The sequence below is a fragment of the Triticum aestivum genome, chromosome 5A (genome assembly GCF_018294505.1).
Source record: "Triticum aestivum cultivar Chinese Spring chromosome 5A, IWGSC CS RefSeq v2.1, whole genome shotgun sequence".
Lineage (NCBI taxonomy): Eukaryota > Viridiplantae > Streptophyta > Magnoliopsida > Poales > Poaceae > Triticum > Triticum aestivum.
Window position 1 is genome coordinate 199,067,750 of NC_057806.1, and position 17,185 is coordinate 199,084,934.

Sequence of the window (17,185 nt, forward strand, 5' to 3'; positions counted from 1 at the left end):
GCTCCTAAAACATGTTGGCATGATGCTTACGAAAAAGACAAATCAGCAAGTTACAGCAGTTTTCAGCAGTTTATAACATTTAGCACTCTTGCAACGAGGATTAAGGCATCAAGAGGAACAGTAACATTCATGCAATCTACTCCATCATCTAGAGCACTCAGAGAGGAACATTTTCACATATCATACACTCAAAATGGAGCTACATGCACAAAGATATAGCCAACACAAAATACATGCACGATGCTAAAAACCTTAGGGACTTAGCAGCTTTCAGAGAAAGAAAAAAATGGATGGGGACGGGATAATTGAACGACACTTAGGGCGAGGCTTAAGCGGGCGCTCACCATGGGCCTGGCCCTGTTGAGGAGGAGGTAGTGGGCTGGTGATGCTGGGCTCAGAGCTGGGCCTCAACGAGGTCGGGCCTCCGAGCAGGCCGGCGCTGGTGAGGCACTCGCTCGCGAGGACGACGGGAGGTGACGGCATGGTGGAGCTCAGCTCCGGTGATGGGGACGAGGGGACGGGGAGGAACCGCGGCGAGGGGTCGCCGGATCTGGGCGCGACGATGACAACTGGGCGGCGCGGGGGCACGGGGAGATGGGCGGCGAGCGGTGCTGGCGATGCGGCAGCGGGGCGGCGCCGGCGTGCGATGGCTCAGGTGGCGGCGAGGCGGGGCCGGTGAATGGGCGGTGAGTGTTTAATCGTGGCTTCCGGCAAACCCTTGAGGTCCGAACACTGGGGTGCGCATGAACATCTCTCTCACACACACACACTCACTCTCACAACGATCTCTAGGCCTAGCTAGCAGAGCCCAAGGAATGAGTGACACGAGAGTTTATACTGGTTCAGGCCATCGTTGTGGTGTAATACCCTACTCTAGTGTGGTGTGGTGGATTACCTCGTAGGCTAAGGAGGAACTAGTACAAGGGAAGAACAGCCTCCTAAGGAGAGGTGTTCTTGAGATTGGTGAGCTTGTGTGTGTGAGGATGGTCTCAATCAGATCCCCCATGCTAATGTGGTGGCTAGTCCTATTTATAGAGGTCCTGGTCCTCTTCCCAAATGTTTAGGTGGGAAGGGGTCCCACAACGGCCAATTTCGAAGGGGGACAACTAGTACAAGTTATCCTGACAAAAGGTGGTCTTTGCCTGCCAAAGGCTCTGGTGGTGACACCACCATGGGCTCCGCGGTGACCTCCGTCCTGCCGTCCTGCTGGTCTTGGTCTTATTGCACCGATATGGTAACCTTTGCCTGATGCCTCGGGACGCCTCGCCTGCGCTTGCCCCTTTAGCACCAAAGAGGAAACGAGTACTCTGCACCCACTGGCACCCGCCTAGCCTTGGTCGTCATGGCTCACATCACGTGAACCTCATGAGGAGCCCCTTGCATAGATATCTCCGCTCCTTAGGAGCCAGCCTAGGGAGGCTGCCCCCAGGAGGTCTTGGCATCGTCCGCCTCGCGAGGCTTGGCCCCTCGCGAGGGTCTTGAGTGGTTGTTGATGAGGATGGGATGTACCAGGGCATTGGATGAGCCACGCCCTGGGCCACAGGTAGGCAAGTCTGGGTACCCCCGTTCCCTGGATGCCAGCAGTAGCCCCCGGGCCCAAGGCGCACTCGGACTTGGCTTTGAGGCGAAGCCAAAGGTCAAGTGCGGAGCACCGCAGGCCCCAATAGCTTATGGCCTTGATTGACGTGTGGCGATTGATAGGTCGTGGGCGTCTCCGCTTCACCACACTGCCTCGGCAACTGTCCAACTTGACGAGACCCTGCTGCATGCAGAAAAAATCATCATTACCTTAGATCATGGAGGCCGGCTGTTGGCCTCCCTCCGGCTATAAATGAGGAAGGGGTGAAGCCCCCGTTGCTCATTTCCTCCTCTGTTCCGCTTGCTTCTTCTTCCTCCTTGCCTCGACATCCATGGCACCGGTATGGAGGTTCTCCGCCGCCGAGAAGGGGAAACCCCTCGTGAAGAACTTGGGACACTCCCACCGAAGAAGAGGTCGGTCCGTTCCCGCGACATCATCGCGAGGCCGGAGGTGACGACGCCTTGGTATGAGCGGTCTCCCCAGGACTACCCGTTACCCTTGTACGCTCAGGATGAAGGCTCTGTAGGAGGAGGCAGTGATCGATGCCTCTCACGGCACGGCCGCGATGGCCGTGCAGTGGTGGGGCGCGTCGCCACCCCGAGGGCTCCTCACGACAACTCGTGGTGTGGGTGGCGATTCCACCATGCACGTGGATCCGGTTCCCATCGTTCTTTCCCCAAGAGATGCCGCCAAGGGGGCCAGTCGAGTTATGGCTGCAGCACGCCGGGTGCGACACCCCAGCGATGGGAGCAGAGGTTGAGGTCGTCTCCCAGGGCAAGATCTTCATGACCCGTGGATGGGGCGAGGTCGCCCGCATCTGCTGCGCGGAGGGGACTCACGCCATCCATTTCGAGTACGGCGGTGCCTCCATAATGTTTTTCAAAGTCTTCAACAAGGAAGGCCGCCGCCTGGAGTGTTGTCCTGAAGGGGATCGCCAGGATAGCACAGGGGCAGGTGCTGGGCCCGCCCATGGTCCTGCCGACGTTTCCTCCAGCAGCAGTGATGGTGTGTGGGAGTCCAGCGACTCTCCCGAGCCTGACGAGACTCCGGAGATGAGCGACGACAGCTACGTGCCCCCGATCTCACATCGTGCCGGGAGCGCGGCGGCATAGTCCGCCCATCGCTGCCACTGATCTGGATGGGGTTGGTGCCAGCCCCTCGTGGCACACTGTTGATGGTGGTGCCGGCGTCTATACTAGTAGATAGGCTCCTAGGAACTTCCTTCTTTTGTTCCCTACGAGGAATCAAGACGAACCCCGTGGGGTGTGTAAAGAATCTTTAATGCTTTGCATCAATATTATCTTCACTGCGGAATCTGTGATTGCATGTCTCTCTATGGCACTGTCCCCCCTTTTCGTCTCGCGGTAGCTTAGTGCTCTACGCCGACATGTCCTAGTCCCCAGGCAGGCTTCAGACGTCGCTAGTATGCCAGGTCGCGATGCCGTGGTTAAGGCCAGGAGGTGAGCGGCCCGAGGTCCGGTAAGAGCTACTGAGGCGCGATGCTCAAGTGGTCGCCCTTAGCGTGCAAGCCGCTCCCTAAAGGTAGAAAAGGCAGGAGGCATTGCAAGAGCGGGGCTGCAGGACTCAGAAATCATAAGTTGCAGGTTGAGCTGCCTTGGGTACGCGACTTATATTAGTGATCCCAGCTCGGTTCCTTGCATGGCGCCCGGTTAGCAACCGTTGATGGCGTTGCTACCAGGTTGTGTCCACGCCAGCTCCCACCCTTCATAGTTCCCTGATTTCTCTGCGTCCTCGGGTCCAGGCCCCCGAGCGAGCTCGGCCGCCGCTGGTATGCCAGGTCGCGATGCCGTGGCCAAGGCCAGGGGGCGAGGGCTGGAGAGCTAGTAAGAGCTCCTAAGGCGTGATGCTCAGGAGCCCTCCCTTTAACGCCCTAGCGAAAATCATGAAAGGGGATGTCCTGCAGCTAGGCTCCAGAGGTTCCTGTGGGTTAGTGTAAGAGAGAGTGGCCCATAGCTGTGTTGGCCGTCCTGCCATTGCTACTTTTGCGAGAAAATGAAGGCACTGAGGATCCGGTGAGGTGGCGTACACGGAGCGGGCCACAAGCCAGAGCTCGATCGCACAGGTTTATTAGTGTTGCAGGGACGGACCCGAGTACAAGCACCGTGCCAACATGCGAGTCTCCCATTGCGGGATAAGCAAGTGACTGATTGGCAGCGCAGGAGGCCATGATGAGCGTGCGCCAGGTCAGCAGTGGTCATGGAGCAATTCACGCGAGAAGGAAACTTAGTTCAGATAGATGCAAGAACGATACATGCCACCGGGACGGACCCGAGCGGACTGGGGATGATGCGGCCCGTGAGGCGCCCCCAATAGAGTAAGCTAAAGATGCAAAAGTATACACGCCGCAGGGACAGGCCCATGTGACTTGGGGATAATGTTGCCCAATGGGCACCCCTTACTGAATGAACTGGAAAGAGTCACCTGATACCAAGCTGGAGTGGTGTCGAGGCAGCTGAAGATGCACTGAAGAGGTTGCCCTTCACGAGCCGCCAGGGTCCTGAGCCTCAGGAGGCTCCACAGGCCCTGGTGGCTCCTGAGGAACTGTCGCGATCTCTGCCAGGGCAGCATGATGCCGGGCCTCCTGAGCCGCCAGAATGCTCCGTAGGTGACGCTGGAAGGTGACAGCTGCGTTCGGTAGGCCGAGAGGCATGCAAACATAGTTGTGAGGGGGACCCTCGCACCGCCCAATGCGCGAAGGCCAGAATCGTCGCTGAGATGCATCCCTGTTGAGCCCCGAAATGCCGACGTAGACGTGCAGCCTGTCGCCCTCATCAGGTTGGGTGCTGCACTGGATGGTGGGCGATGGCCACCATGTATGGTCCATGCTTCCTGAAGCTCCTGGATCGCCTTGGTGATGAATTCCTGAGCACAAGGCGCTCCACAGCTTGTGCCCTCTTGAGGAAAACGTGTGGCGAAGCATGCCTCCACATGGTGCCCAAGAACCTCCCTCGTGACAATGGCTAGGTCTAAGGCCCTCCAGAAGAGAGCCCTCGAGCCCAGCCCGAGGAGGGAGCTGGGCATGCCTTCCTATGCGAGGGAAGGAGGCGCCCATCTGTGGGCGTAGGTCCTGAGGTGGTGCTGCTGGATATGCAGCCCTCCTGAGGTCCTTGGTGGAGTAGCTGCTTCTTCTTCTTGGGGTTGGCCCCAGGAGGGTATGGGGTGCCTTCGTTGTCAGGGTCTTCGGCCGCTGCAGCTTGGTAAGCGCGCTCGAGGGAGCACACCACATCTCTTTCCGCGCAGGCGACCGAGATGACGCTGCCACTTCCTGGCATCTTGAGGACATTGTAGCCGTGGTGGGTCACTGCCATGAACTTGGCCAAGGCTGGATATCCAAGGATAGCATTGTATGGTAGGCGGATGTGGGCGACATCAAAGTCGATGAGCTAGGTGCGGTAGTTGTCATGCTGGCCAAAGGTGACAGGGAGGCGGACCTGCCCTATCGGCGTGGTGGAGCCGTCGGTCACTCCTGAGAAAGGCTTGGTAGGCTGCAGCTGGTCATATGGTACCTGAAGGCTATCGAATGTCTTGATAGACAGGTCATTGAGCCCTGCGCCACTGTCGGTGAGGGTCTTGGTGACTTGAACATTGCTGATGACGGGTGAGCAGAGCATCGGGAGAGCGCCGGCTGTCACTGCGCACTTGAGCTGATCTGCCGAGCTGAAGGTGATGGCGCACTTGGACCACCTAAGCGGGCGCGTGGCCTCGAGCCTGGGAAGGGTCACATTCACCTCACGAGCAAACTGCTTGATAACACGTTGAGAGGTTGGGGCTTGAGCGCCACCCAGGATACAGGCGATGACACGTGGTTCCTGGAAGCCCCTTGCCCCCTCGTCCTGATGGTGTTCGTCATTTCTCCTTAGTGGTGGCGGTAGCAGAGGGAGACCAGCGTTGCCCTGAGGGCGGTCCTCACGAGGCTGGTCCTGCCAATGGTCCTCGCGAGGCTGGTCACACCACTCCTGGCGGGGGCCGCGGTCGTCCCAGCGTCCTCCACTTCTTCCTCCTCCTCGGCCGTAGCCCCGGTCATTGCGCTCGAGGCGTCGACCGAAGCGCCCATCTCGAATGGCCCTGGGCTCCTGACAGTCGTTGGTATTGTGGTTGTGAACATTGTGGAAGGCACAGAAGGGGCGGTTGGCCCTGGATAATTCGTGGTGGTCGCGACCGTGCTTCATCTCTAGCTCCACCGCGAGCACGGCAGCCCCCTTGCGCTTCACGTCCTTGATCTTGGCCTTCTTGTCCTCCTGGTCAGCATCTGGGAGCTTGAGGAGGGAGTGGCGCCCTTCCTTAGCCCTTGCGCACTTGGTTGCCATGTTGAACATCTCCAGGGCCGAGCATAGCTCCTCATGGATGGCGAGCTCCTCCTTCATCTTGATGTCGCGGATGCCATCGGAGAACGCGGAGATGATGGCCTCGTCCATCACCTTGGGGATCTTGAGGCGGACGCTGTTGAAGCGATGGGTGTATTTTTGCAGGGTTTCCCCTGGTTGCTGCTTGATGCGCCGTAGGTCTCCTGCGGCTGGCGGGCAGTCATGAGTGCCCTGGAAGTTGGTGACGAAGCACTCGCGCATCTCGCTCCAGGAGGAGATCGATCCCGCAGGCAGGTTCATGAGCCACGAGCGCGCGCCATCCTTGAGGGCCATGGGAAACTAGTTTGCCATGACCTTCTCGTCTCCGCTGGCTGCCTCGATGCTCAGCTTGTAGAGTTGTAAGAACTCCGCAGGGTCGGGGGTGCCATCATAGTGCGGAGGCAGGTCCGGCTTGAACTTGCCTGTCCAAACGATGGTGCACAACTCAGGAGTGAAGGCACGACAGCCTGCAGTAGTCATCGGACCTCGTCATGGTGGTGGAGCCTGGTCTAGGTACCCGTGCGCCACCACCACGCGTGGTGCACGGTCTTGACGTGGTGGTGCGGGGAGTGGAGGAGCGTTCTCTTGTGGTCGAGGGACCTCCTGGTAGCTTCCTTCTTCGCGCGCGGGCGCCTGGCATGGCGGCTTGCTACCTCTTGAGCATGCCTTGGTTTTCCCTTGAAGAGGAAAGGGTGATGCAGAAAAGTAGCGTAAGTATTTCCCTCAGTGTTTTAGAACCAAGGTATCAATCCAGTAGGATACTACACACAAGTCGCCTAGTACCTGCACAAACAAATAAGAACCTTGCAACCAACGCGATAAAGGGGTTGTCAATCCCTTCACGGCCACTTGCAAAAGTGAGATCCGATAAAGATAATAAGATAAATATTTTTGGTATTTTTGTTGTATAGATAGAAAAGTAAAGATTGCAAAATAAATAGTAAACTAGAATTGTAGATCGGGAACTTATATGATGTAAAGAGGACCCGGGGGCCATACGTTTCTCTAGTGGCTTCTCTCAAGATAGCATAAATTACGATGGGTGAACAAATTACTGCCGAGAAATTGATAGAAAAGTGCATAGTTACGATGATATCTAGGCATGATCATGAATATAGGCATCACGTCCATGATTAGTAGACCGAAACAATTCTGCATCTACTACTGTTACTCCACACATCGCCCGCTATCCAGCATGCATCTAGAGTATTAAGTTCATAAGAACAGAGTAAGCATTAGGCAAGATGACATGATGTAGAGGGATAAACTCAAGCAATATGATATAAACCCCATATTTTTATCCTCAATGGCAACAATACAATATGTGCCTTGCTGCCCTTGCTGTCACTGTGAAAGGACACCGCAAGATTGAACCCAAAGCTAAGCACTTCTCCCATTGCAAGAAAGATCAATCTAGTAGGCCAAACCAAACTGATAATTCGAAGAGACTTGAAAAAATATAAAATCATGCATATAAGAATTCAGAGAAGAATCAAATATTGTTCATAGATAATCTTAATCATAAACCCATAATTCATTGGATCTCGGCAAACACACCCCAAAAGGAATTACGTTGAATAGATCTCCAAGACGATCGGGGAGAACTTTGTATTGAGAACCAAAGAGAGAGAAGAAGCCATCTATCTAATAACTATGGACCTGAAGGTCTATGGTAAACTATTCACACAACATCGGAGAGGCTATGGTGTTGATGTAGAAGCCCTCCGTGATCGAATCCCCCTTCGACAGATCGCCGGAAAAGGTCCCCAGATGGGATCCCACGGGTACAGAAGGTTGCAGCGGTGGAAAAGTGGTTTTGTGGCTCCCTTGGATGATTTTAGGGTATAAGAGTATATATAGGTGAAGGAAGTAGGTCGGTGGAGCTAGGAGGGGCCCATGAGGGTGGGGGCGCGTCTACCCCCTGGGCGCGCCTCCCTATCTCGTGGCTGCATCATTGCTTCCTTGACCTCCACTCCAAGTCTCTTGGATTGCGTTTGTTCCAAAAAAGATCCTCGCGAAGGTTTCATTTCGTTTGGATTCCGTTTGATATTCCTTTTCCATGAAACACTAAAATAGGCAAAAAAACAACAACTGGCACTGGGCCTCTGGTTAATAGGTTAGTGCAAAAATAATATAAAAGTGCATATTAAAGCCCATTAAACATCCAAAACAGATAATATAATAGCATGGAACAATCAAAAATCATAGATACATTGGAGACGTATCAGCATCCCCAAGCTTAATTCCTAGTCGTCCTCGAGTAGGTAAATGATAAAAACAGAATTCTTGATGTGGAATGCTACCTAGCATAATTTTCAATGCAATTTTCTTTATTGTGGCATGAATATTCAGATCCGAAAGATTCAAGACAAAATTTTAATATTGACATAAAAATAATAATACTTCAAGCATACTAACCAAGCAATCATGTCTTCTCAAAGTAACATGGCCAAAGAAAGTTATCCCTACAAAATCATATAGTCTGGCTATGCTCTATCTTCATCACACGAAATATTTAAATCATGCAGAACCCCGATGACAAGCCAAGCAATTGTTTCATACTTTTGATGTTCTCAAACTTTTTCAATCTTCACGCAATACATGAGCGTGAGCCATGGACATAGCACTATAGATGGAATAGAATGGTGGCTGTGTAGAAGACAAAAATGAGAAGATAGTCTCACATCAACTAGGCTTATCAATGAGCTATGGAGATGCCCATCAATAGATATCAATGTGAGTAAGTAGGGATTGCCATGCAACGGATGCACTAGAGCTATAAGTGTATGAAAGCTCAACAAAAGAAACTAAGTGGGGGTGCATCCAACTCGCTCGCTCACGAAGACCTAGGGCATTTTGAGGAAGCCCATCATTGGTATATACAAGGCAAGTTCTATAATGAAAAATTCCCACTAGTTTATGAAAGTGACAAAATAGGAGACTCTCTATCATGAAGATCATGGTGCTACTTTGAAGCACAAGTGTGGAAAAGGATAGTAGCATTGCCCCTTCTCTCTTTTTCTTTCATTTTTTTGGGCCTTCTCTCTTTTTTATGGCCTCTTTTTTCGTCCAGAATCTCATCCCGAGTTGTGGGGGAATCATAGTCTCCATCATCCTTTCCTCCCATGGGACAATGCTCTAATAATGATGATCATCACACTTTTCTTTACTTACAACTCAAGAATTACAACTCGATACTTAGAAAAAATATGACTCTATGTGAATGCCTCCGGCAGTGTACCGGGATATGCAATGAATCAAGAGTGACATGTATGAAAGAATTATGAACAGTGGCTTTGCCACAAATACGATGTCAATTACATGATCATGCAAAGAAATATGACAATGATGAAGCGTGTCATAATAAATGGAACGGTGGAAAGTTGCATGGCAATATATGTAACGCCCTCGATGCGGCTATATCTCCAACGTGTCGAAGCACGACTTAGAGGCATAACCGCATTGAAAGCAATGTCGCAAGTGAGGTAATCTTCACAAAAACCCATGTAATACAATAAGGGAAAAGGTACATAGTTGGCTTACACTCGCCACATCACACAAATAGCATGAATATCATTACATTCATCCAGTTAGACTCAAGGTCTGACTACAGAACCAAAATAAAGATAAACCCCAAATGCAACAATGTCCCCGATCGACCCAACTAGGCTCCACTACTGATTGTCTGGAAAGGAAATGTAGTATCGTCCTGAGTCCTCATCGAACTCCCACTTGAGCTCAGTCAAATCTCCTTGAATGGTATCATCGGTCCCTGCATCTGGTTTTGGAAGTAATCTGTGAGTCACGGGGACTCAACAATCTCACACCCTCGCGATCAAGACTATTTAAGCTTATAGGAAGAGTAAAGGTATGATGTGGAGCTGCAGCAAGCGACTAGCATATATGGTGGCTAACATACGCAAAAGAGAGCGCGAAGATAAGGCAAAGGCGTGGTCGAGAAAAACTATGATCAAGAAGTGATCCTAGAACAACCTACGTTCAAGCATAACACGAGATCGTGTTCTCTTCCCGGACTCCGCCGAAAAGAGACCATCACGGCCACACACTCAGTTGATTCATTTTAATGAAGTTAAGGTTAAGGTTTTCTACAACCGGACATTAACAAATTCCCATCTGCCCATAACCGCAGGCACGGCTTTCGAAAGTTCAAATCCCTGCAGGGGTGTCCCAACTTAGCCCATCACAAGCTCTCATGGTCAACGAAGGATATTCCTTCTCCCAAGACAACCCGATCAGACTTGGAATCCCGGTTACAAGACATCTCAAAAATGGTAAACAAGTCCAGAAAAGCCACCCGAATGTGCCAACAAATCCCAATAGGAGCTGCACATATCTCGTTCTCAGGGCACACCGGATAAGCAATCCGTACAACTAAAACCAGCCCTCGAGTTTCCCCGAGGTGGCGCTGCAAGGGGCTCTATCTTGGACCAACACTCAGAGGAGCACTGGCCCGAGGGTTAAAATAAAGATGACCCTCGGGCTCCCGAAACCCAAGGGAAAAGAGGCTAGGTGGAAAATGGTAAAACCAAGGTTGGGCATTGCTGGAGGAGTTTTATTCAAGGCGAACTATCAAGGGGTTCCCATTATAACCCAACCATGTAAGGAACGCAAAATCAAGGAACATAACACCGGTATGACGGAAACTAGGGCGGCAAGAGTGGAACAAAACACCAGGCATAAGGCCGAGCCTTCCAGCCTTTACCAAGTATATAGGTGCATTAAAATAGACAAGATATAATAATGATATCCCAACAATAAACATGTTCCAACAAGGAACAAACTCCAATCTTCACCTGCAACTAGCAACGCTATAAGAGGGGCTGAGCAAAGCAGTAACATAGCCAAACAACGGTTTGCTAGGACAAGGTGGGTTAGAGGTTTGACATGGCAATATGGGAGGCATGATAAGAAAGTGGTAGGTATCGTATCATAGGCATAGCAAAAGAGCGAGCATCTAGCAAGCAAAGATAGAAGTGATTTCAAGGGTATGGTCATCTTGCCTGCAAAGTTCTCTGAGTTGACTTGATCCTCGTAAGCGTACTCAACGGGCTTCTCGATCACGTACTCATCTCCCGGCTCTACCCGAGCACACCTACCGCTTTTCCCATCCTTGGTCGAGATCGCCGTTGCTTCCACCTCCATGCCGTCGTGCTGCTGGATCTCCATCAACCACTCCTTCCCCCTTGCTGGATCAAGAAGGAGGAGACGTCTTCCCAACCGTACGTGTGTTGAACGCGGAGGTGCCGTCCGTTCGGCGCTAGGGCATCGGTGATTTGGATCACGACGAGAACGACTCCATCAACCCCGTTCTCTTGAACGCTTCCACTCGCAATCTACAAGGGTATGTAGATGCACTCCCCTCTCCCTCGTTGCTAGATGACTCCATAGATTGATCTTGGTGATGCGTAGAAAATTTTAAAATTATGCTACGTTCCCCAACGCTATAAGAGGGGTTGAGCAAAGCGGAAACATAGCCAAACAACGGTTTGCTAGGACAAGGTGGGTTAGAGGTTTGACATGGCAATATGTGAGGAATGATAAGCAAGTGGTAGGTATCGTAGTATAGGCATAGCAAAAGAGCGAGCATCTAGCAAGCAAAGATAGAAGTGATTTCGAGGGTATGGTCATCTTGCCTGCAAAGTTCTTTGAGTTGACTTGATCCTCGTAAGCGTACTCAACGGGATCCTCGATCATGTACTCGTCTCCCGGCTCTACCCAAAGCAAGAACAACAAGCAAAGGGAGACACAATCAACCACGTGCAATGCACAAACAACATGATGCAAAACATGTCATGAGATGCGGGATGGGGTATGTGGTGCATATGCATGATTCGGAAAGGAATGATTGAACCTGGCCGCAACTTGGAAATCCAAGAGTGCCACTGGAAAGAGGAGTTGATTTCGGTCGAAATCGATATAAAGATCACCGGAATCGGATGCACGGTTTGGAAAAGACAAGCAAAACAAATATGACACTGGTTTGGGATTAACAGCACGAGACCATCTAAATACATCAAGAACAACCTGCTACAGCACTCTAACATAGCAACAAAATACATGGCAGGGATCCACTCAAGATGCTTGACAAAAGATGAACACTGAGCTACGGCTAATTCACTCAATAGCAGGTCCAAACAAGCATGGCAAAAGTGCAAAAGATAACAGATTTTGGACTTAGTGAAAATAACATCAAGTCAGGAATTTATCATCAGGAAGCAATGATTAGAGCAAGGTAACAACATGCTACAGGAACATATCTTGGCAAAGCAAGGCATGGCATGAAGCTACTCAAAGCATACAACAAAAGTCCCTTACTGACCATAAGCCAAAAGGGATCAGAAAATACAATGGCAACCATGTGAACATAGCAATTATCGTTAACAGATTCAGACTTAGTAGAAAACTGGAACATGGCAAAACAAATAACAAGTAGGCATGTTTACGAGCTCGATGCACTCACCACAAGGTATTGCATGACAAACTAAGCATACACCCAGCAAGTAGACATGGCATAGAAGCTAGACATGGCAAGAACAACATCATAGCATGCATGGATCAACTACAACAAGCTCGGCAAAATTACTAAACATGTTAACAATCTGCCAGGAACATTTTATAGCAAAAGTAGAGCTCGATTGACTCAAGCTAGGGTGCTGCATAAATGCAAACAAAGACATGGATGGATAGAGCACCACAATATCTACAAAACATCCTTACAGATCATGCTCAAAAGATGCATGGATCACTTGGTAGCAACATGAACACATGGCATAAAAATAATGACAGGGCAGAGACTTAGAATATTTCTAAGTCCCTGAAATCAGCAACAATAAGTAAGCTACTTTGCATGCTTGTGCTAGTCACCACAGAGATCACAAAAATACATGGCATACACCCCTGTAAAGATGGCATGGCATACTTCAAAACACATGCAGAGCTCAAGATCATAGCATGCACATATTAATCATGGCAAAAATGACAAAAGTGCATTTGCTGATAATAATCTGAAACTAACATCACATAGCCCTATTCCAACAGCATTTAGGGCATCAAGATGAGCTCAAATGAATATGATGCAATGAGATGAAATGAAGTACTCGTCGAGGCAAACATTTCCATATGCTACACGCATGAATCGGACCAATGGTTGCAGAGTTATGAGCTGACGAAGTATGCAAACTAATTAGGGTTAGGAGGGAAAAAGTCAACCGCGCGGATCTCAGATCCAGATCGGGCACTGTAGCTGTGCGGAGTTCGAGGATCGCCGACCGGAGCTTCGAGGTCGCCAGAGACGTCGGGGATCACCGGATCCGGTGTGGGGACGGCGAGGGGCGCCGCGGTGGTGGCCGGCGCCGGAGTACGGCGGCGTTGGGCGGCTCCGGTGGCATCGGTGGGAGGCGGCGGAGGATGAACGCGGAGGCCGGAACGCGTCGGTGGCTAGGCGACATCGGCTCCGAGGCGGCGGCGGGGCGCGCACCGGCGCGGGAGGCAGCGAGCGTCGCGAGGAGGAAGAGGCGCGGAGCGGCGCTCGGCTTCGGGCCAGGGAGGGTCGGAGGCGGGACGCGTGGGCCTCGGCGGCGGCGGGGACAGACCGGGACACGTGGCAGGAGGAGAGTGGCTGGGGGAGCGGGGCGGACATGTCCGGCGCCGGCGAACGTTGTTCGGCGCGCGGAGAAGAAGGGAGACTAGGGTTTCGGGGAAGAGATCCGAAAATTTCGAGGAAGGTCTATATATAGAGGTAGAGGGAGCTAGGAGGCTCCAAATTGAGCACGGTTTGCGGCCACGCGATCGTGATCAAACGGCCTAGATGATGGAGGGGTTATAGGTGGGTTTTTGGGCCACTTTGGAGGGGTGTTGGGCTGCAACACACACGAGGCCTTTTCGGTCCCTCGGTTAACCGTTGGAGTATCAAACGAAGTCCAAATGGCACGAAGCTTGACAGGCGGTCTACCGGTAGTAAACCAAGGCCGCATGACAAGTCTCGGTCCAATCCGGGAATGTTTAACACCCGCACACGAAAAGAGTTAGAAAGGGACACTGGAGGACATAGGAGCGCCGGAATGCAAAACGGACAATTGGGAAAATGCTCGGATGCATGAGACGAACACGTATGCAAATGCAATGCACATGATGACATGATATAAGATGCATGACAAAGACAAAAGCACACCGAGACAAAAACCCGACAACGAGGAAATATCATAACTTAATGCCGGAAAAGGCAAGAGTTGGAATACAAATATGGCAGGTTACATACGGGGTGTTACAATAATCGTAAATGACTCAAAACATTTTTCTAGACTCAACAACGCCAACGATTCAATCAAGCAGGGGGCTCCTAAGGTCAGGGAAGGCTCTGATTACCAACTTGTAACGCCCTCGATGCGGCTATATCTCCTATGTGTCGAAGCACGACTTAGAGGCATAACCGCATTGAAAGCATTGTCGCAAGTGAGGTAATCTTCACAACAACCCATGTAATACAATAAGGGAAAAGGTACATAGTTGGCTTACACTCGCCACATCACACAAATAGCATGAATATCATTACATTCATCCAGTTAGACTCAAGGTCCGACTACAGAACCAAAATAAAGATAAACCCCAAATGCAACAATGTCCCCGATCGACCCAACTAGGCTCCACTACTGATCGTCTAGAAAGGAAATGTAGTATCGTCCTGAGTCCTCATCGAACTCCCACTTGAGCTCAGTCGAATCTCCTGGAATGGTATCATCGGTCCTTGCATCTGGTTTTGGAAGTAATTTGTGAGTCACGGGGACTCAGCAATCTCATACCCTCGCGATCAAGACTATTTAAGCTTGTAGGAAGAGTAAAGGTATGATGTGGAGCTGCAGCAAGTGACTAGCATATATGGTGGCTAACATACACAAAGGAGAGCGAGAAGAGAAGGCAAAGGCACGATCGAGAAAAACTATGATCAAGAAGTGATCCTAGAACAACCTACGTTCAAGCATAACACGAGACCATGTTCTCTTCCCGGACTCCGCCGAAAAGAGACCATCACGGCCACACACTCAGTTGATTCATTTTAATTAAGTTAAGGTTAAGGTTTTCTACAACCGGACATTAACAAATTCCCATCTGCCCATAACCGCGGGCATGGCTTTCGAAAGTTCAAATCCCTGCAGGGGTGTCCCAACTTAGCCCATCACAAGCTCCCACGGTCAATGAAGGATATTCCATCACCCAAGACAACCCGATCAGACTCGGAATCCCGGTTACAAGACATCTCGACAATGGTAAAACAAGTCCTACAAAGCCACCCGAATGTGCCGACAAATCCCGATAGGAGCTGCACATATCTCGTTCTCAGGGCACGCCGGATAAGCAAACCGTACAACTAAAACCAGCCCTCGAGTTTCCCCGAGGTGGCGCTGCAAGGGGCTCTAGTTTGGACCAACACTCAGAGGAGCACTGGCCCAGGGGTTAAAATAAAGATGACCCTCGGGCTCCGGAAACCCAAGGGAAAAGAGGCTAGGTGGAAAATGGTAAAACCAAGGTTGGGCATTGCTGGAGGAGTTTTATTCAAGGCGAACTGTCAAGGGGTTCCCATTATAACCCAACCGTGTAAGGAACGCAAAATCAAGGAACATAAAACTGGTATGACGGAAACTAGGGCGGCAAGAGTGGAACAAAACACCAGGCATAATGTCGAGCCTTCCACCCTTTACCAAGTATATAGGTGCATTAAAATAGACAAGATATAATAATGATATCCCAACAATAAACATATTCCAACAAGGAACAAACTCCAATCTTCACCTGTTGGAAATATGCCCTAGAGGCAATAATAAAATGGCTATTATTATATTTCCTTGTTCATGATAATTGTCTATTGTTCATGCTATGATTGTGTTATCCGGAAATCGTAATACATGTGTGAATACATAGACCACAACACATCCCTAGTGAGCCTCTAGTTGACTAGCTCGTTGATCAAAAGATAGTCATGGTTTCCTGACTATGGACATTGGATGTCATTGATAACGGGATCACAACATTAGAAGGATGGCAATTTTATCCATGGACATGGATACCCATGGATATCCAACCCGAATGGATAGGGTTTGGATATGCTTTTGCGCCCATGGGTAGCATCCAAACTCGATCTGATTACTCGTGGATATGGCATGGACATAATCTTGTACCCATGGATATATCCAAACTCGACCCGATCGTCTGACTTAACGAGCAATATTCTGCTACCCCTACCCCATAGTCACATGTTCCACAATAATTTTATCCTTCATCTAAAACATCCAAAAGAAATTACACAATCCCCACCGCAACATACTCCAACGCACCTTCTCATCCTATTATATACACTAATTAAATGACTTGTCATTGAGAATTGGTGCCATCTTCTTGAGTTACTCCTCTCATAGCCCTAGAGGAGGTCGCCGCTGCCAGCTGCTACCCCATGTAAGGTGGATCTCTGCAGCAGCCACTACTGGCCTGCGACAACCCAGCTCCATCTTCACTTTTCCACACACACACATTGATGCATGGCCACAGCAGTGGGACAATGCAAGAGCTATGACTGCACGGCAGGGAGTGAGCACGCCAATGAAGAGTGCACATTGTGCAATGAGTTATGTCTTATGTATAGGTCTTGAGAAGACCCGATGGATATACAATGGGTAAGGATATCCATCGGATTTGGACATGGTCACAATTTTTTTCCCATGGATTTTTTCATGGATGGGCTGAGACTGGCTTCATGGATATGGATATGGATTTGGTATTGTTCAACCCGATCCAAACCCGACCCATTGCCATCCTTAATTAGGAGAATGATGTGATGGACAAGACCCAATCCTAAGCATAGCTCAAAGATCGTGTAGTTCGTTTGCTATAGCTTTTCCGAATGTGAAGTATCATTTCCTTAGGCCATGAGATTGTGCAACTCCCGGATATCGTAGGAGTGCTTTGGGTGTGCCAAACATCACAACGTAACTAGGTGACTATAAAGGTGCACTACGGGTACCTCCGAAAGTGTCTGTTGGGTTGGCACGAATTGAGACTGGGATTTGTCACTCCGTATGACGGAGAGGTATCTCTGGGCCCACTCGGTAATGCATCATCATAATGAGCTCAATGTGACCAAGTAATTGATCACGGGATCATGCAATACGGTACAAGTAAATTGACTTGCCGGTAACGAGATTGAACGAGGTATTGGGATACCGACGATCGA